Here is a 21367-nt window from a genome sequence, read left to right as displayed (position 1 = left end):
CTTTCAACTTGTATTATAGTTATTTCTGAATAAGACTTTTGATGTATAAGCTAGGAGGCTGAATTTGTAAGAGCTAGGAGGTTGCAATATTTATACAAATTGTATAAAATGATCTACAATTCATATAGGGTTTCTTTTATTCTGTATTTTTATATATCATATATGAACAGGTTTCTCCTGATAAAACGAGTGTACTGTCAACACACAGTCTAAAAGGTAAGAGTAAGAAGGCTGCATTTGCACAATGCGTTGTTGTCACACTAAAATTCTATTTAATCCTGAGTAAAGCGTTAAAGCAATACTGTCTTGAAAAGTTACAATCCGGGTTATTTCTGTGTAATTTTTATTTTTTTTGGAATGTAAGATCTAAGAGTCCCCAATTCTTCTATAATATTAATACAACCTTTAGTTAGGATTCCTCCTAAGTATTGCATTTCAAGAATACATAAGATAAACGAAGTAAACTTCAAGAGCACCTTATTGTCCAAATAAAATTCGAATCATTCAATAATCTCATCTACGCGTAATCACGCTACCCTTTCAGCAGTTGCTTGAGAATCATTTTTATTGTCTGATAGCTCTTTAGACACACACAGCTGGAGTGGCAGTGAAAAAGGGAATATTGTTGACACACCAAGTGCAAATCAAATGCACTAAGCGTAACGGTAACTGAGAGTACCTATCCCTAAAACGCAAGAACAATATCAACCTCAACCTCAAACTCAACCTCAAGCTCAACCTGAGCTCAACCCACTCCCAAAAAAACGAAACGAACAAGACAAACCCTTCATCCATATTCCTTACAGCATTTATCCATTGGCAAACTTTTGCACTGCACTTTGCACGTAGCGACAGCGAAGTAAAGAGTGGAGAGAAGCAGTTGCAACAAAGCGTGGCGCAACGCAAATCCCATAAAAATGAAACTGGCTGAAGGAAGTTTGAAATTGCAATTTAATTTCAACCGCAAACACAGTCATGAAGCAAACCCAAACCAAAACCCAAACCCAAATGGGCGAGAGAGAGAGAGAGAAACTAATGGCGCCCAGCATTGAGAACGTGCAAGAAGTTTTTCGATGGATGGAAATGGAATAGTCTGGTCAGAGAACTGGAATGGGATTACGCTCTCTGTACTCTCGGAATATGTGGGAAAAGGGGTGTGGTGGAGTCCCCCAAGTCACAAGTCTCTAGATATTGATGGCCTGGCATGCATTATGCGTGGGGCGCGTGACGGGCACAAATGACCCCATTGCTAACCTTTGCTGTGCCCCAAACACATACAGGCACATGTGGAAAGGGTCTCGGACTGTGTGTGTGTGTGTGTTTGTTTTGTTCGCTTGGCCGTCGCATGTGTGTCGCATTTATCACTGAATCGCATTTTAACCACAGGATATTTGATCTTGTGCCATTTGACATAAGTCTTCAAGAAGCAGCTACAACATTGGAGTAGAGGAGGGAACCAAAAACGTCCAGCATGTGGATACATTTGCCAAATGTATGTGAATGTCTGTGTGTGGCACGTTGCAATCGAGGGAGGCACAAGCGAGTGGCACTGAGGGAAGGGGGAGCAACATGTTTGTTTTGTATGCTGAAAATCAATAAACTGATAAACATATTGCATTGGCCCCCTTTGTGACTGCTCCTTGACGGGAATTGAATTAAATTGAATTTTCTGGGGAAAACTCACTGACATTGCTACCGGCTTTCTGCTTTTGCTTTTGCTTTTGAGTTGGATTTGGCTTTAGCTTTAGCTTCTGCTTTTGCTTTAGCTTTGTAGTTGAGAGGAAATCACATAAAATTTACTTTGCCAATTTATTCTCAAACTTTTTATGCTCACTCCGAGTCCAAGGTGAAGCAGTTGGCTAGCTCTGCGGTTTACTTAACGTATAGTATGACTATATATTTCAAAATGTGGCAAGTGTATTGAACATAAATATCTATTCCATATGGACAAATATTGCACTAATCTTTATATTCCTAAGGCAGAAGTTTTACAATAAATAATTGTTGTGAGCTTTAAGTTTAGCATATTTTAAAAACAATCAGTTATATAAATCTGAAATATCTTTGCTACATTGTTGCGAATGAGATATAAGAAACCTTATTTCAGTATAAATTCTTGAATTTTTCATTTTCTTGCATTTAATTGTACAATCAATTAAATTTAGCTTAGCTCTGGATTAGATTACCGTTCGCTTTGTTCTGGCAAATTAACAAAACTTAAATTAATTTGATTGCATTAAAGTCAAAGCGAAGGAAATGCCGGACTGCTATTCATTTCATTTCAGCTGGCACAAGTAACCAATTGACAAGCTGGCACAACATGAAAGAACAGAACGAATCATCTCATTTCAAAAGGAAATCCAAACCCAAAAGAAAGGCTGAAAGGAGACGACGTTTTGGCTTGTCTAAATGCCCGAGAAAACACACCCACAGAATTAGCAAATCAACGAAACAAACTACGATGACGACGACGACGACGTCGACTTACCAAAAGCGAAAACAAGCCGAAAGCGTTGACTTTCCACCCCCTCACCCAAAAAAGAACACCCCCTATTTGATCCTTTGTAGCTACTCGAACACGACCCTCTTATACGGAACCCTTAGCCAAAAATTCTGTTTTGTTATTGGAGCATTTTCGGTTGATAAAACAAACGATGTTTGAGGCGTGCAACTTCTTTTTTTTCCCGACGACGGGTGGCAAAAAGGGAGACACGAACTCAACTTATCGTGTGGGTTCTCGTGTTAATATTTATAATAAAATATAATGATTATGATGTGGTCTGGTCTGGTCTGGTCGGAGTCTGCGTCTGCGTCTGGGTCTCAGCTGTGTGTTGGCGCAAAATACTTTCTGAATAATCAGGATGTGGCCAAAAAACCAAAAAATTCCCGGCAGCATAATCAAAGGCAATAGAAAGTCACTGGCTGTTTATCAATGATTCAATTCAAGTGTTTACCCCTCATTCTCGATGCTGTTGTTGTTGCTAGTCTAATTTGTTGCTTGTTTTTGACATCAGCAGCTACAGACTGTTCTCTCTCTCTCCATTATAGTCATCATCATCATTATCATCATGAAGCTGCCGCTTGAATTTTTATGAGAAAAGTGACCCCATAATCATTACATGCGAGTGCCACATTACCCAAGAACCCATCCAAGACAAAACAAGCAAATGTTTATCATTACCCGCCAGCTTCAATCACACACACTCTCCTCAGCCACCATCTCGCTGAGTAGATTCTCCTATCGCACATTTATTATGATGCCAGGCGAGCGAGGAAAAGTATGCGAAAATAAAGACAAACTATTTTTATTGTTTTTGGTGTGCAAGATGCTTGCTTTTTGATAGAGCAATTTGTCAATAAAAATAAACAACTATCTAGATAAATGTGAGATATTATTCTGGCGAGCGTCAAAGCATAATAATGCTTATGGCACAAAAGCAGAGACAGCTGAAATTAATCAACATAAAATGTTTGAATTAATAAATAGGAAATGAAAATTATTGCAATGCATTTAATATAAACAAGTATGGAAGCTACAGTCGAGTGTGCTCGACTATGAGATACTTGCTACTCATTTTGAAATGAATGCAAAACAGTGTGGTATTAATTGTAAGATATACCGAATTAATATACCACAAAAATACTAAAAATATACAAAATGTTGCATTCGGTGTATTTATAAATACCACAATCTGGTATATTTTACACTCTGTTGTATATATATTGATATATACAAATATACTGCATATAACCGTTGGTATATTTTTAGTATGGGTAGCGGGTATAATAAAATTTAAATAAATATTAAAAAAAGAGTTAAAAAAGACAGTAAAATTCATTTAAATAAAATGTTATTGAAAATAGAATCAGTTTTCTCTTTTGCAAGTTATTAAATTTTTCACTTTTTATTCACTTAAATTTTATTGATTAACCCGCCAGACTTGGCTTTATTTTTCTTGCTGCCAACTGCAGTCGAAAGTGGTCAAATGTAAGATACCCGCTTCTCATTTTTAATAACACATAACATAACGAATTCCTTAAATATACTAAAATAATATGCCAAAATATATACTAAAAGATACTACACACAAAATATACAGCAGACTGTAAAATCTACCATACTTTCAGCAAAAGCAATTAGGACTTATTTGCAGTACAATTATTGCAATGTATTTGTATCATAATATATCAAATATAAATAATAATCGAAAAAAATTGCCATCAAATTTATATAAGTAAAATGTAAATAAAAAATAGAGTTAGTTTTCTCTTTTGCAAGTTAATCATTTTAAGCTGCAGTTAATGCGACATCCACTTCAATTTTATTGATTAACTAGCCAGACTTGGTTCAACTTTTCTAGCTACCAACAAACACACGCAGTCACTAGCTAGTGTTTGGAAATTGGTGGAAAGGCAAATGTTTGGCTAACAAACAACAAAGTTATACTCGTGCCTTAACGTAGGTATGTTTCGTATTTATGTGGCCATTAACAATTATTTACAGCGCAGGCCGAGCACAGCACAAAAACATTCATTTGTTTTGCGTTTGCTGATAGCGCGCATACGCCCCGTGGCACAGCTAATAAAATTTAAATATTGATTTATTTGCATGGCATGCGTTGTCGTTGCCAATGCGGTTGCCGTTACCATTGCTGGTCAGTTTTTATTTAGGTTCCTCGGGGACCAAAGTTTATGTGCCTGGGCCCGAAAAAAAACAATACTGGGGAATAAATCCCGCTGCTTAATTTGCCAGCCCTGAATTAAGTCATTAGCTTTGATTTTAGAGTGCCATAAAACCGTTAACGATGCCAGCCTAAACTAAGGCTAAAAGTGAACTCTCCAACTATGCTTTAACAATTGAAGTAACCACAATTCACAGCTGCTGCTGACTGAGAGAAGTGCAGACATCAATTCGAGATGCTGCACTCATAAACAAATTTGCGTGTAGCATCATTTATCATATCTACAATATTCTCATCTCTTTTTGTTCCAGCTGTGTCCATTGTGTGTGCTCCACATTGGCCAGCCGCCGCAATAAACAAAAAATTCATATAAATAAATAACAGACTGAGAGCACTTCGTTGAGAGCGAGAGAGGGTAACTAAATGTTTTTTTTTCGCCAGAATTTGGAGTAGTCCCAAAACCCCGCTGCGTTTACCGATAAGTGCTGCGGTTAATTCATAAGCATCCCAATGTTTTCCCATTTTTTGGTCTCACGGCATTTCCAAAGAATTCTCGAAAGCATCATAAATTGTTTTCTTCTTGTTGGGTGTAAAGCAAGTGTCGAGAGTAGCTTGTTATGATTATTGCGACTTTTGTTGTTTTGGCAACAAGACACGACGACGACGACGATGATGATGGCAATGATATGTGCACTTTTCCAACTTCCTCGTAGGATGAATAAAAAATGAATGCTCGTTATGTAAAAGAAAAATAAAAAGCACGCTCTAGAATGTGGCATCATTTATCATTGGCGGCCAGGCCCCCTAAATGATGTTGATGAGTTTTAAAAGATTTGACATGAAAAGTTGAAAGTCGTTGCGCCACATGAAGGAGGCAACTACAACTACTGAAGTAACGCTACTTTGCTTAGTTCTGGCACAATTATTCAGCACTTTTCATTGTGACCCCTCGCAAACCTTCTTGATTTGATTGGGCGTTAACGCTGTTAACGCTCTTTTCAAATGCTACTTCTCATAACGCCCCTCAAATTGCTAACGATTCTTTTTTTAATTGCCTAGATGTTTACAATACTTCGTGTTACGTATGATTACATTTTTTCTCTCTGAATGATTTTCACTTTACACTATGAACATGAATAAGAAATATGTTCTCGATTAGATAATGCAAATAAAAATGGAATCATCGGTATAAATATCTATTATAATGTTCAAATCTAATCTATACGGTGTAATTTGTTGAGAAATATTTTAAAATATTCATATTAATCATAATTTTGAATAATCTTCGATACATATAATGACAACTATAATTATTCCTAATAAAAAAAATTTGTAGAAGAAGTTAAGAAACACTTTTGTATAGGAAAAAAGGCTTACTTATTATTTTTGGCTGATAATTTGGTATATTTTGCACTCTGTGGTATATTTTAAACGTACTACTATGCCATTATACCAAACACTTTGGTATATTCTAGTATTTTTGCGATATATCAATTTGAAATATTTTAAGAAAAAGTTCAAACGTATTCTACATAATATGATTTAATTTGCTTCATAATTAATAAAAATAACAATAGTAGTTTTTTATTGAAAGCATATTTTCGAACTAATAAAAATAATAATTACCGTGAATTTCTACACCATTTGCATTAATTTAATTAACTCGTTAATTTAGCTTTTTTATTGCCAGCATATTTAATCTGCCATCAAATCTATGCATATAGTTTTTATTAGCATAATTTATATGTGCGTTTTTTTTAGTGAAATGGGTTTTATATTTCCAACAAAAAATTTGCATTTACTAATTAATCAAGTTGTTATCAAGTGACGAATTAATCATTGGCAAATGCTCAAGGCTTGGCAAATTTACAGCATGTGAGCATAGCACAACACACATCGTCATCGACAACGACAACGACTCTCACATACTCAAATATTAATTAACTGCCACAACTTTTGATTGCGACTGTCATAAAAGTGCGCAGACATGCAAGCAATTTGTGTTGTGTGCCATTTTCAAAGACCAATCCTCCACCCACATACAAAAAGGTGGCGACTCTTATGTTTTGTAGTTTACTAGAAGCAACAGCACCTTACGGACCGACCGCATAATGGCCTCACCCAAAAAGTTTTATGGCCCTTGCCCGAGAGTTGGTTAACCCTTTTTTGTGTGGCTTGGAAAGTTCACTTTCAGCCGGAAGTTGTTGGGCTTGGCGAAAGCATTCTAATTTGATTCATTTTTAGTTGTTGCGACACAGACACGGACACAGACACAGACACAGACACAGACACCGACACGGACACGGACATGTCTTCACTCTCTCTCTCTCTCTCGCCATCTTCTTTCCCTCCCCGTCCAACACTTGGCTTCGTTTTCTTTTACACGTCGAGGTGCTAAGGCGTTGGCTTGTTGTTTGTGTTCGCGATTTGGGCAAAGAGATTAGAAGATTTATACGCAGATTTTGCACTTGTTAAATGGCCCGAATGCTGCTCAGCAGCAGCTTTGCCATGAAGTGGAGTTGAAGTATGTGTAATATAGTATAGTGTGAGCTCAGCTCTTCTTCGTGTACTGAGTAATTTTGGGTTTTAATTGAATTCAAGCAGCTTTGCTTTGAGTTCTTTTTACCCTTTACTAATTAAATTGCTGTCAGTTTGCTGTTTACTCTTAACTTAAAGATTAGTTTCGCCTCAAAAACTTTCACACACAGCAGATCATCTCAGTTGATTAATCATTTGTGGTAAGATCATCGAATTCATTACGTTCTTTATCTCTATTTGTTTAATGGATTTTCAAAATATATGTATTTATTTATTTTGTTCGTTATTTTCGCCACACCTCGAACTTGCTTTATTATCGAAGGCAGCTTATCGAAAGACTATACATCATGGGTTTAAGCTGCGATAGATGGTAGAAAATATTTATCATGCTGTATTAATCAATTTCATATGCGAAGGAGCCATCGATTGAACACTCTAATAAAAACAAAGCAACGAAAAGCTGTCCCGCATTTGATATACGCCCCTGATAACAACAAACGCAACTCCAAACTGGACTGAATGTCGATATGAATGTTTAGATACGAATATGTTGGATGTTGGATATGCGTTTGGGGCACGCATCTATGCAGTTTGGCTTTGACCCGCAGCAGACATGAAAGCGGCTTCTCTTTTCCGTTTTTCTGTTGTGTTTTTTTTTTCGGGGCAACAGACAATTTGAGGTTTAGGCACGCTAACCGTAACCGGGCACACGAAAAAAAAGAAAAGAGCTGGGAAATGAGGCCAAACCCTAAAACCCAAAAAACTCATCATTAACCATTAGCGACGTCATCGATGAGGTTGCTGCTGCTGTTGTTGCTGCTGCTGCTGCTGCTGTTGTGTTGTCTCGCTGTTTCACTTAATTAATTGTTAATTAATTAACATAGATACAATGTGCGTGTGCTTGGCAACATTTTCACGGTTGCCGTTTTGTTGTTGTATCATAATTTTCGATTTGAAATTTTTACGCTTTTCGTTGGTTGCATTCAATATTTTGCTTCAACCGCAAGTTGCACGCATTCAAGCTCTGGCCACAGAGTAAACAAAATGTGTTGAACAAAACAAGCCAGAAATTCATTTGCGTGCTTCTTTCTCTCTCTCTCTCACTCTCTTTGTTTTTGCAGGTGCTGGGGTCGACATTCAAATGCGAACCCCAAAAATACTGGACACGCGACTAACAAAAGGTAGCACACAAACACACACACACGCAAACAGAGACACTCTTCCACACAGTCTGTGTCCCACATCAAGACAAACAACAAAAATGTGTTTTGGCATGTCTCTTGTTGTGGTCAAGTGACGAACAAATTAGCTGAAATTGAGCACATGAATTAAAAAACATACCTGACGAAGGGCAGACAGCAGCTTTGGAATTTCAACTGCGTTTGTTAACTACGGTGAAATGTCCAAACATTTTAACATATTTATAATGCACACACAACAACAACACACACAACAACACGAACTGAAGGCTATAAATATTTAATGCACTTAATTATGACAAGGGATGTGCATTCAAATTTCTTTTGCAGTCTTATTTCTTATTTATTATGATTTCCTGCTTAGAAAGGTCTATAATTATGACAGGAGTAGATAGCAAAATAGACTTTGTTTAGGCTAATTTATTACGACCTTTCTTTTAAGCAGTACACAACGAAGTTGTTTTAGGTCAAGTATAATAAGTATAATGACAATTTTATAAGGTAAATCTTAAAGAGAATATCAAGTGAATTTAATAGAATAATTAACTAGATTGAATGAGGACACTTAACAAGAAAAACAATTTACTAACTAAACAAAAATTATTCAAATTATTTTTTAATTATTCAACGGCTAAATACCTCTTTCAAAAATTTATAAAAATATAATTGTACTTCCCTTCAAACCAAATAATATATATATAAAAAAATTTCCATTCAATCAAACATTCAAAGGCTTATTACATTTAGTACAAAATTACAATTTCTTATATGTTTCTAATTTAATAAATTTTTAAGCAGCTTTCTAAAGAACGTTCCTATTAAACGGCCTTTCTAAAATATTAGAAAAATATATTTTTACTGTGTGTTTATCAAATAAGAAGTTTTTGTTATTTATAAGCACTTTTTTCTAGAGTTTTTTTTTTTCTTATTAATGACTAAAAGTATCTCTCACATATTATAGTGATATTATTGTACTTCAAATAACTTCTTAAGCAACTTTTGAAGAGTTTTTCTCTCTATTATAACCTAAAAGAATATGTCAAATATTATTAAACTATAATTGTATTTTGCGTTTAATAAAACAACTGTTCAAGCCACTTTATAATCATGGTTCCCTACTAATAAAGTTCTAAGAGCCTCTTTCAAACATATAAAAAAATATAAGAGTACTAAGAGTTTCTAATCAAATAGGTCTTTAAGCAAGTTTATACTAATATTAAATATCTATTTATATTATTTAAAAAATATAAGAGTACTTTGTTTCTAATCAAATACCTCCTCTGTATGCCAATTTATAAAGAGTCTTCCTTACTACTAAAAGACAAATGACTTTTTCACATATTAGAAAAAACATATTTGTACTTTGTTTCAGATCGAGTAACTTCCTGAGCAACTTTATAAAGAATTTCGTAGCCTTAGCTACGTATGTTAGCTTCATTTGCAACTCAAGTTTGTAAAGTGTGATAGCCACAATAATGATTGCTCTGCTCTACAAAATCTCATTCGACAAATTGTTTGTACAGCTAACACACTTTTCATCAAGACAAAGCCCATTCAGCAACTAAAATGTGTGTGTGAATCCATTTTGTACTTGTATTTACAATTGCAAGTCATATTCATTAACCAAGATGGACTCACTAAAGTGCCACTCGAAGTGCAGACACAATAAAGAAAAACAAGTTAAATAAGTGCAACGCATAGCAATTTTAAAGCATTTACCGCACGCAAAATTCAAATCAGCATTTGACCAAATAAAAAAGCAGTAGAAGGAAAAAAAAAAAAGATTGTCTGACTGACTGAAAAACCAGTTACACATCTACAATGCGGCAACAATAACAATATCATTATATATTCCATGCCTATAACTGTAACCAACATGCAACACACAGAAAATGTGCCCAAAAGCTTGCGGCACAGAGCTATCATCAAGAGCAACAGCAGCAGCAGTCTAAGATGGAGAAGGAGGCAGAGGCGAGTGAGATACAATATTGTATCTATGTATCTATCCAGCAGAGTATCTGATGTGTGTGTGTGTGTGTGTTGGTTGGGTTGGCCACATATCTAGTTATTATTGAAATTAAATTACCCCTAATTGAATCTGAAATGGTCAATAAAATCGCATGCCGACAACTATTTTGTATGGCTTTGATAGTCCCCGCCGGCCTCATTCGTCTCTCTCTCTCTCTCTCTCTCTCTCTCTCTCTCTCTCTCTAGTTGATGTTGTCGTTGTATTCAACAATTTGTTTGGGTTTTCAATTTGCATATGCATGGCAAAAATTTCATTTTTCTTCTCTGCGGCTGCTTGTTTTATTTTAAACAAATGCAAATTGAATTAATTGTTGTTATTTCCCTTAGATCGGCTATCGCTTAATGTGGCAATTTGTCTTTGTCTGCTGAATGGGCCCTCAGATACCGATAGAGATCTTTCTTTATGATATGTGGAAATTGTGCATTTTTTTGTTGAGTACAAAAACGAGTTTTTTTTTTTTGGTTTTTAAGATAAGATGAATGTGAATGATTGAGAAACTGAGCACAAGTTTTGATAATATAACAAATATTTTGCATACATTTCAAATTTAGAAACAAATTTGATAAGACAGACAAGTTGTTTAGAATTACGGATTACTCAACAATTTTGTGAGAGATAGTTGAATGAATATAAAGTGTAATATTTCATTTTGTGCTCTTTCTCGGCAAATGAATGATGGCACTTCAACTCTAATCGAATTGAATTACTGTCTGGATAATTGCTGACTCGTTAGCCAACTAATTCCACTTGAATTTCCATTTAAGCGAGACACGTTTTATTTCTCATGAACAATTGACGCGCCGCTGATTGTTGCGACGTGAAGAAGATCACTCACAATCGAAAGGCACAAGCACAACACAACATGAAATCAGAGCCAGTGACAGCAACACACAAATAGCAACAACAATAACAACAATGTGAGCGACATCGATGGCAAAAGAAACGAGCAAGTCAAAAAGCTAATTAGGTTGGAAAAATACGATTGCATGTAAACAGCAAAAGATCAGCACAGATCAATGAAGATCGGTACAGCAGGACAGCGAGTTACAAAGTTGGTTGTTTGTTAAAGTAAATTACATGCGAACATGAAAGATGCAGATAAACATGCCAAACAAAATAAAACTCATGACGATCATTAGGCCAGGCCAACTGAGGGCAGGCAACGTTAAGACCAGACCAGACCAGACATACAGACAGACAGTCAGTGAATTGATGATCAGTCAGTGATCTATCGACATCTCTCAGAACGTCTTCGTCATGTTCTTGTTCTTGGCTGTTTGTTATTATGTATGCCAAACAAAGTCACAACATGTGGACAACACGGAAAAAAGGCAACAAATAAATTGTGCTACATGGAACCAAGCGATCCACCGATCATCATTACGATCAACGAGAACAAGAACGTCAACGTCGCAAGTGCAACCTGATTTGGTATTTCTCTCTTTCTTGATATCTGGAATCTCTTTGAGAATAAACTTCGCATAGTTCGGTGTTCGTTCAATCGCAACGCATTCCAATGGAAACTGTTTAGCGTTTTTAAAGCGCTCTCACACACAAAACCTAGAGAAGACTATGCGAAAATTGGCTGAAATGCTGAAGAAGAAGACGGAGACGGAGTCGGAGATGGAGAAGAATCCTCCATCCATAGATGGCAGGACACGCGCAATGACTTCCTGTTTGGCATTGGGCAGAAAACACTTTGCATTGCACATTTGGCAGCCTTGGCCCCTTTTAAGCCGTTGAGCGGAGTGAGTGCAGACAAAGTGCAATTGTGGCCAAGATTTATTTGCACGCCCGCGCTAAGAGGGCAAGAGCAACACACACTACACACTCTACACACAAGTTTGCCTGGTGCAAAATGCATTTTTTATGTGCTTGTAACTTGGCCTTAACTCTTGCCATATTTTTGGGCCGCATCGACAAGCAAAAGCAAAGCAACAACTACACAACAACGACCTCAGCTTCAGGCCAAAAGGCAAAAAAAAAATCTTGCGCGTGACTTTGCGTTTTCTGTTTTAGCTGCTGTTGTTGTTGTTGTTGTTGTTAATGCTTTTGGTGTTGCTTTGTTTCTCTCCTTTTGCGAGCTGATTCCTCTTTTGTGGCTGGCAAAAAGATTCTCACGATACTTTGCCCAACGGCTTTTCAAATTGGTTGACAAACTAGCAGCATCAGCACCTTCGTCTACGCCTCCACAACCTCTCTTTTTCCTCCCCCTCCAACAATTTCCTTCTACCTGTGCTCTCAGCTTAAGTAATTGTAACCCGTTTCAGGTTTTTTTTTTCCTTTTGCCGTATGTCTAATATGATTATTGAAGTTACGATTTCGAATCTGCGCACAGAACTCGAGAACGTGCAATGCCCAAAGCTTGAGATTGAAGTTTCTCCTAGTGCAAATTAAGTGGTAGCCAAATGAGCTTTACCCTGACGAATGCAACATCGAAAACTATTTATGCGATTCCCCCACATCGAGTGGGTTAAACTATTGCCGAGAATGTGAATGAAACAATTAGTTTTAGCGCTCGCAGCATTTGTTTATCGTGGGAGAATTCAAAGAGAGAACTTCTTGTATGGAAAACAATTTGGAAAAGAAAACTGCGAAAAGAAAATGTAAATCTTGAATGAAACTTAGTATGAATGTGAAACATTTGCGATATATATCGAAGAAGACTTCCCAGGAAATATATATCTTCGAAAGTGTGAGTTGTTTATCATATAAAAGTGAAATTTATCATTTGAATTCTGTTTATTTAATAAAGTTAAATAGTTTCACTTATTATTATAAATAATTTCCATACTTTCAAGATATTTTTTAATTTTCTTTTTAATAAGAAGTTTGTTTATATCAAAATTACATAGAAGTAATATTATGTATTAAATTTATTTAGCAATTATATTATATATGGCAAGCGTGAGATCTTTTCCTTATATTGTAATTTATATTACTACAAATAAAATTTATGATTCTTATTTATGAAATTCGCGTAGAATCCTTAATACATATTTGTCAATTTTCACTTTAAAACAAAGCATGTTTATATTTAAAGGCAAAATCTAACAGAAATTGCCAAGATTAATATTTGGCAAATGAAATTATTTCATCTCTAAAGCACCATTAAAGCAACAGCTCATTTAAGCGACATTCGTTAGAGTCTAACATAAATCTCTTAATTTATTTTAATACTTCTTCTCCCCAGATTCATTTCAAAAACTCCTATTCAAAACTCTCACCCCAATTGTGTGTTTATTTTTGCAGCAACAAAAAAAAAACAAAAAGGAAAAACAATTTTTCTGCGGCCTTTTCAAGGGGAACTTTTGCTAAATGAACGCGAAACAAAATACGCAAAGTTGAAAATTATGCTTATAAATAAATGCAAACATCCTCTTTAAGGGCAGTTCAATCTGGAATCGTGCATATGCTTTAATGTGCTCCAAGTGGCCGCGGGAGCATCCCAAAGACTCCAATGTGTCCCCCGACGAACTTCATTAAGCGTTGCGACATTTGCACAGAACAGAAAAAAAAGCAGCAACAGAGTTATGAGGCACAGTTGATTTATAAGCACTTAGGGGCACAGGGCAGAGCAGAGTGGAGGGGAAAGAGGGCAACTCACATCCTGACAACTGACAATCGGCGACAATTTCTCATTTCGAGAGCGAGAGCAGCTTCAATGTTGTGATGAGCAAATTTGCAACGGGCTTTACATGTGGAGCGAGCGATATTGAAGAGTGCAAAGAGGTTTTGCAGCGACAGACATTGACATGAACTGCCGGCTAATCGACAGAGCCCAGAAGAAGAAACGTGAATGCAACGCGGTGTAGAGAGTGTGTGGCATGTGGGGTCAACTGTGCCACACACTGCCTGCTGTAAGTCTGTGGACTGACAAGGCGACCCATTTGTTGTTTTCACTTGTGCAACATTTCACAGACACTTCACGTTGAAGATACACGGTCTTACTGTTTTTTTTTTGTTGTTTTTGTTTTCTTCCTACTATCTGTTCCCATTCTTTGCCGCCTCCAAGAACATTAAACGAGCTTGTATGGCAGTAACTACTATTACTATTAGGATGACTGCGATGACTTCGAAAGGTTCTACTTTGCTGTCGTTGTTGTTGTTGTTGTCGTTGTTGTTCCTCTTGTCGTTGTCTAGTTCAACTTTTTTTTTTTTGCGGCGGCTTCCTGCAACTTTTTCCTCACTCGCAGTTCAAGTGGAGCTGAAGCTGTAGCTTTGTATCTGTATCTGAGACTACGACGAGTACGAGTTCGACTTCGACTAACGACGTATTTATGCCAAGCGACAAACTGTGGGAACAAATAAAAATTTAGCGAAATGCCAGGGCGACAGTGGCAACAGCCGAGTGGGAGAGTTACTTGAAGATACAACTGGGCCGAGCAGAGTTGAGACAGCTTGTCATAGCGATGGCCACGTGAGGCAATAATTAGTGAAGAGAATAAGGATTGAACTTACATAAAGAAACTGCTTGTAGGTATTTAAAATATTCTGAATAAATCATAGAGATGATAAAAAAAGTTTCTTGGAATACTTAAGAATTTGAGTGTTGCCTTCATCAGATACTTTTTTTGTACTTAAATTTTAATGTGGAATAGATAAGTTTCCTTGCTTAGCTTAGTTGCCAAATAATTGCCAAACTTAGTTTCAATGTTCTATAAATTACTTTTAAATAATCTCTATTTGCACTTTGCTTATCTGTCTTGTCAAAGATCGTATTCTTGTATTTTTGAGTATGGAATTATTTCCCAAACTTAGTTTCAAAGTGCTGCTAAACTGAGAATCATTTTTAATGAAATTAAATAATAATAATTTTTAATGATCTATTAGCACTTATCTTATCTGTCTTGTCAAAGGTAGTAGACTTTTTAGAAATGTTGCGAATTGATAAGAAAAATATCGCAAAAAGATTCTTGAAGTCTCTATACCAGAAAAGTACGTTTCATTTATAAATTTTTTTTATTCATCTGAAATTAAATTCCAGAAAAATCGCTCTATAATTTCATATTTTTCGTTACCTATTGCTCTCAAACGCATTTTGTTCACACGCACTCATCTCTATTTCGCACTTGGCTCATCTCACTTTGGCCTGTCAAAGTTGCGCACAAAAGAAGAACTTCTTGGCTCGACTATCATTAATGTCAAAAATAGCGAACTGGCAATATTGTAAACCCATCGATAATACAATATATTGCTTGTCGCCCTCAATTTGCAGTTGTTTGACATTTGGATTGCATTCCCAAAAACTTTTGCGCCACAGTTGGATACAAGACAAATTTCTCACTGTCAATTGTTGCAGTTGCAATTGTTGTTGTTGCTGCTGTTGCTACTTTTCAACTACGACCAAAACAACAAATCGGAAAATGCCTCCAAACTGGCCTGGGTACGTCACGTTTTTCTCGCGCGCGCATCTTCATCATCATCTTTCTCCCATGGAGACCAACACCGTTAACTTCCCTTTCCTTCCTTAGCTTGTTTTGGGCAATTTTTCTCTCGTATTATTTCGCCTGTCAATTGCAGTTAATCCAGCGACAAAACACCATAACCACAGCATCCACAACTACTCTGCAACTTGGTGAATAGCCCTATTTAAATTGCCTGGCAAACGTTTAAGAGTTTCACTTGAAATAGAGTCTCAAGCGTCGCATTACACTCATTGTACAGTTGGCAAGTTAAAGTGTATAGACAAACAAACCAAACACGATTGGGCACCACACAAAAATTGTAAATTATTCAATCGCAGGAGAAGAAGAAGACTGTGTTCCAAAGCGATCATCATCTTGAGCAAAACACTCCTTTTTTTTGTAACAGGCTTTGTTTTGTTATTTGACTGCATCAGCTACAGTTGACCTTTTGCCTTTGTTTGGGATAATAGTAGATGTAATCATTTCTAAAGTCTAATTGAAATCAAAGCATATTCTGAAAGAATAATTTGTTAGATCTTAACAGACCTTTGAAACTATTATTGAATAATAATCTGAAAATCTCATCATAATTTTTACTATGGCTAATCTAACATATAAAGTGTAGATATTTTAATATATTGTTTATTAATTTCAAAAGCTCAAACCTTTTAGATAAATTTTTTCTTGCAGTTGAGGCTAAAATGTAAAACATATAATTCATATTTGTTGACTTTTAAATGCAGTTTAAATTACTTAAAGGATTTAATGATAATAATTTAATCAGCACGCCTTTAGCTTTTTGAAAGCAGTTTAAAAATAATTCAATAAATTATAAATCAGCATGCCTTTAGTCTTTAAGGTTTCAACAGTCGAATTCTAGTTGATTTGTTTAAAAAATGCAACATAAAATGGCAATAAACACAACCATGTCAACATACGCACATAATTTGCGTCCTAATAGTAAAAAAATAACAATGAAATTGTTGAAATTGAACTTTAGCGACTGCTTAAGAGAAAATTGCTCAGTTTTTGTTTGTTTGTTGTTGTCTTGGGGCCATATATGATTTTTATGAACGAGTTTACATTCTTCAGTTTACGTCGACAAGTGTACCGTGTGTGTATGTGTGTGATTTGTTGCAGTTATTAGCATTTTTCATTTTAAAGCCTTTTGGCAGTTGGCACTGCGAAACAGATGAAGAGATAGCCCAGAGAGAGAGAGAGGGAGAAAAAGAGGGTGAGAGAAAGAGAGAGACATCACATCATCAACACTAACTGTTGTGACCTGTCAAGTCCCAGTCCTAGTATTATCGGTAGAGTACCCCCCATACCATATAATATAGTACGTGCTGCTGGCCATCAAAAGGCCTCCACTGAGGGGGCGTCATAAGTCAGATTTATGTGTGCAAATAGTTGGGAGCCTGCCACAGAGGGTGGCATAGAAAACATGAAGAGAAAGAGCAGAACTTCGGAGATGAACGCCCTGTTTTGTTATTGTTATTGTTATTGTTGGTGGGACTGTTGCTGTTTGCTTGGTATGCAATATGATTTGTGAGTTTTTGTTTAAAAGTTTTGCCTCAAGGCGGATTTTTGCTTTTCCGGCAACTTGGCAACGCTGGCAACATTTGCAATGGGCAACAAGCAACGGCCAACTGTTTCTGTTTTGAGGTTGACATTCTCTCTCTCTAATAACAAAAGAAAAATTACTGAAAACAAAATATGAAATAACACGAAATGCCTCACTTGACTTCCAAATAGATAACTTTCATAAGAAAGAGATCAAGTTAAAGTGCCTGGGAAAAGCATTTGTAAAGCCAAAAGCCAAAAGCGACAACAAGGATAAGAACCCCAAAATAAAGACACACAAAAATTATTGCTTCGCAAAAGTTTTTAAAGTATGATAGTTTTGAACACAATGAGAAGAAAATATTCTAGACACAATTCAAATGTAAATTATGTTGCTTTGTCACGTATTTAATCTTGCATGCAATAGCTAAAATTAAAGCTATTTTATTTTAGAGTTTTTCTTTATATAAATAAAAACTAGAGAAAGATGAAATTATAAATACACAAAATAAACAATTATAATAAAAAAATAGATAAGAAAATAAATACTAAACAAACAAATAATAAATACAAATTAAATACACATAATAAAAATAAATATTAAATAAACAAAAACAAGAATTTAAATAAATATGTAAAAACACAAAATAATAGCTAATTCAGTTAATTGCTTATCTTGTTTTACAACAAGAGTTTCTTGTTTAAATAGAATCGTTTAAATGCAATGGAAATTGATATTTATGAACCGTAAATAAGAGAAGTCATTGCCGTAATTTTCAGTGCTTGTCTTGAATGAACTGTTAATTTACAAACAAAATTTATATGACCATGATTTACTTAAATTTCTAGAAAATACAAAGTCTTGGGATACGCTAAAATCCACCGGGAAGATAAGAAAGAGGGAGCACCTTATCTAAATAAGGGAATCTCACAAATTATAGTTCTACTGCAGCCATTAAATTGGCCATTTTTCACGACGCCGCAAAAGAGTAATGTAAAAAGTGCTCGATACTTGGAATATGCAACTGCATAAATCACAATTGCCAGCGGGTGCAAGAGAGAGAGACAAAGAGAGCGTGGGCGGATAAAGTTCAAAACATAAAAAGTACAACATCGAAATGATGCATTAAGGCATAAAATACACTGTTTCACTTACCCTTCTCCCCATCCACAATGATAATCCGCAGTTGCACTTGGCGAATAAGAGACCCAAAGAATCCAAAAACCAAAAATACACACACACACACACAAAATGCATACAATTCACTCGAGAACCGAAAATAAACACTTCATTATTAGAAACACATGTGCGAAGAGAGCGGAAGACACATAGAACGAAAGCGAAAACGCTTGAGCGCGGGGGACATTGGCGAAGGGTCGCGCCAAAAATAAATATGCTTCGAGTGTGTATTTCTTTCTCTTTTTCTTCCTTTTATTATTTTACTTCTGCTTTACATGCACACATAAATATTTTGCACTTGCTGGGCGGAAATGAAGCTGAGGGAGGCTGCAAAAATAACTGTGAATGCCTCGCGAAGCCCCTGCGGGGCGGGAAAAATGCAAATCCAAATGCAAAACGCACAACACCCGACGCCCAACTCGACGCGTAACTTTAAAGCGAAGTTGAAACGAAAACGAGAAAAACGAAAAACTCCAAAAATAACTTTAGACACACCGAGAGCCGTTAGTTAATGTAAGCAAAACGGGAGCGGGAGCACATTCAGTGAAAATTGTAATTTATGCGTTATGATGCCTCCAACTCCAATCACTTTATTCCAATACGAAAATATGCGCATCAATTGACGCGTTGCGCTGCAGCCGAAAATGATCAAATTGTACGTCGCGCGCACTTCGCGTGTTAAAATCGAACTGAAGACCCATTGCGATGATCGCCTCTTCCAATGTGGATGCTTGCGTTCAACTAGTGGCGAGCTCGTGACCCGAACTCAGACACGACTTGCCTTGCCAAGTGACTTCGTAGTCGTGTCGTGTTCGTCTTGCAGTGTACAGCACGATAAATGCGCATTCCTAACTGCAGGTTTGTCAGTGTTGTTGTTTTACTTAGCCCAATAGCGCGCCAATTGGAATGAGTGAGAATGCACTATGTTTTGACCCCCTCATAGCTGTTGCTGTTTGCGTTGCGTTGCACGTGCTTCCATGATCTGGAGAGCGCCGCTCTCGTAGTGAACACCAAAGAGAGCAAGAGCACGAGAGCAATACTCGCACGTTCATTTGCGGCAAACAAAAAGCCGGTAAAATGAACGCTGCTTTTGTTTTTGTTTATGTTTTGTTTGCGTTTATTTGCAATTAGGTAAATTAGCTCGCAGCGATAAAACGAAAATAAATTAAATAGTATGTTATGTTTAGTATAAAACATATTAATTGAAATAAACAATTTTGTTTAAAAATTTGTTATTTGTTTTTTTTTAAATTGACAAAGGTCGATTTTGCATTCGGTCTCACGCTCTCGCCGTTATTCTGTGCAACATTGGAACATTCCCGTCGCTCTCATTAGTGCAATGATAAAGCAAATATGCGATTAAAATATTAAATACGAAAATCAAAAGAAGTCGCCGTGAAATGTGCAAGTTGTGGCGATTAGAAAAGGGGAGATGGGGAATGGTGATGCACTAAAATGCGCTAATGATAGAAAAATCACACACACACACACACACACACAGACTTGACCCAAAGAGCTGCTGAGAGAACCGGTTACCTCTCTCTCCCATCCTTTCCACTGCATTCACTCTCGCGCTCTACTGCTCTTTAGCTCATTATTGAAAATGTGTGACAATTATGAAAGGCGATCGAATGCGGACAACAACAAAAGCGTCAAAGGACGGGAAGAGGGGAAAGAGGCAGCAGAGTGAAACAGAAAGAGAGAGGGAGGGAGTTTGGCATAGATAAGCATCTCGAAAAGCTTCGAATAATACAAAAGCGTCGACAAAATAAATGAACGCGAAATTCTTTTGTAGCGTAACGGAAGTTGTTGAGAGCTAAACGGTCAACGCATCGCTTGATGAGTGTTTTAAAGTTTAAGCTTCAGCTGGAACAGCTACCGGATGCAAACCGTCTACTACGAAGCTCTGATCAGCTTTTGTAGCCACACACATTAATGCTACCAAATGCAGCAGCTACAATACTACAAAACTGTGGCGTGCTTTTCAAAGTGTTGACAGTGGGAAAAGAAGCTTACAGGGAATTAGAGCAGTTTATTTTTTCTCTAACAAATATAAGTAGCATCAGAAGGCTAAGCTACTCAGTATTGTTGGTGAATGAGGAGCACACTTTTAATAAATTTAACATCTTTATTTAAAAAAAAACAAAATATGACACTTGAAATTAATTGAGCGCTTATAACACGGATTTGTTTTGAAATGTACTTCACATTTTTATATTTCTTTAAAAATTTCTTTTGAATTAAAAAAGTTCCATTTAGATCTTATAAGTATTTTTAATCGGATAACAATTTAAAGTTATTCAGGTTATAATTTATTAGGATTAAAATTAAAAATTTTCAAACTCGATTCGATTTTGATTATTTGCTTATTTTAAACTCTTTTCGATATGTTAGTATGTTAATATACGACCCAAAAAAAAACTTTATCTATAATCACTAACACTATAAACCGTATCTTAGTTTTAAAATAAAAATTTTGAAAATTAAAACTTCTTATTTTATTAATATTTTGATTTTAAATATATTGATAATATTCATTCTATAGATGTGATACATCCAAATCAGTATCCAGTTGTATCTTTTAATTAAAACTTCGTTTTTTACTATTTATATAAACTTAAATAGGGTTTACTCTAAAGAATTTTGCTCCACACTCCCCTTATTTCAAATATAATTGAATAAAACTTATTGCTTATCCAATCCCAAGTACATATCGAAATCTTTACGATTTTTACCTTTTAATGTGCCATAAAAATCTCGACATTTTT

General features: G+C 36.0%; 1 protein-coding gene across 2 annotated transcripts in view; it reads right to left on the bottom strand.

Moving 5' to 3' along the window:
* LOC133850473 (neural-cadherin) overlaps positions 1 to 21367 on the bottom strand; it is a 202105-nt gene that overhangs the window by 172736 nt on the left and 8002 nt on the right. Inside the window, exon 1 of one of the 2 annotated variants that reach the window (XM_062286577.1) lies at positions 18576 to 19244. The exons of the other annotated variant lie outside the window; for it this stretch is intronic. The gene's annotated coding sequence lies outside the window, so the exon portion shown is untranslated. Of the gene's footprint in view, positions 1 to 18575; positions 19245 to 21367 lie in introns of those variants that run through there. 2 annotated transcript variants of the gene reach the window in all.

This window comes from Drosophila sulfurigaster, chromosome 2L (genome assembly GCF_023558435.1).
Source record: "Drosophila sulfurigaster albostrigata strain 15112-1811.04 chromosome 2L, ASM2355843v2, whole genome shotgun sequence".
NCBI lineage: Eukaryota > Metazoa > Arthropoda > Insecta > Diptera > Drosophilidae > Drosophila > Drosophila sulfurigaster.
The sequence above is the reverse complement of the archived record's forward strand: the minus strand, read 5'-3'. Positions and strand labels throughout refer to the sequence as shown.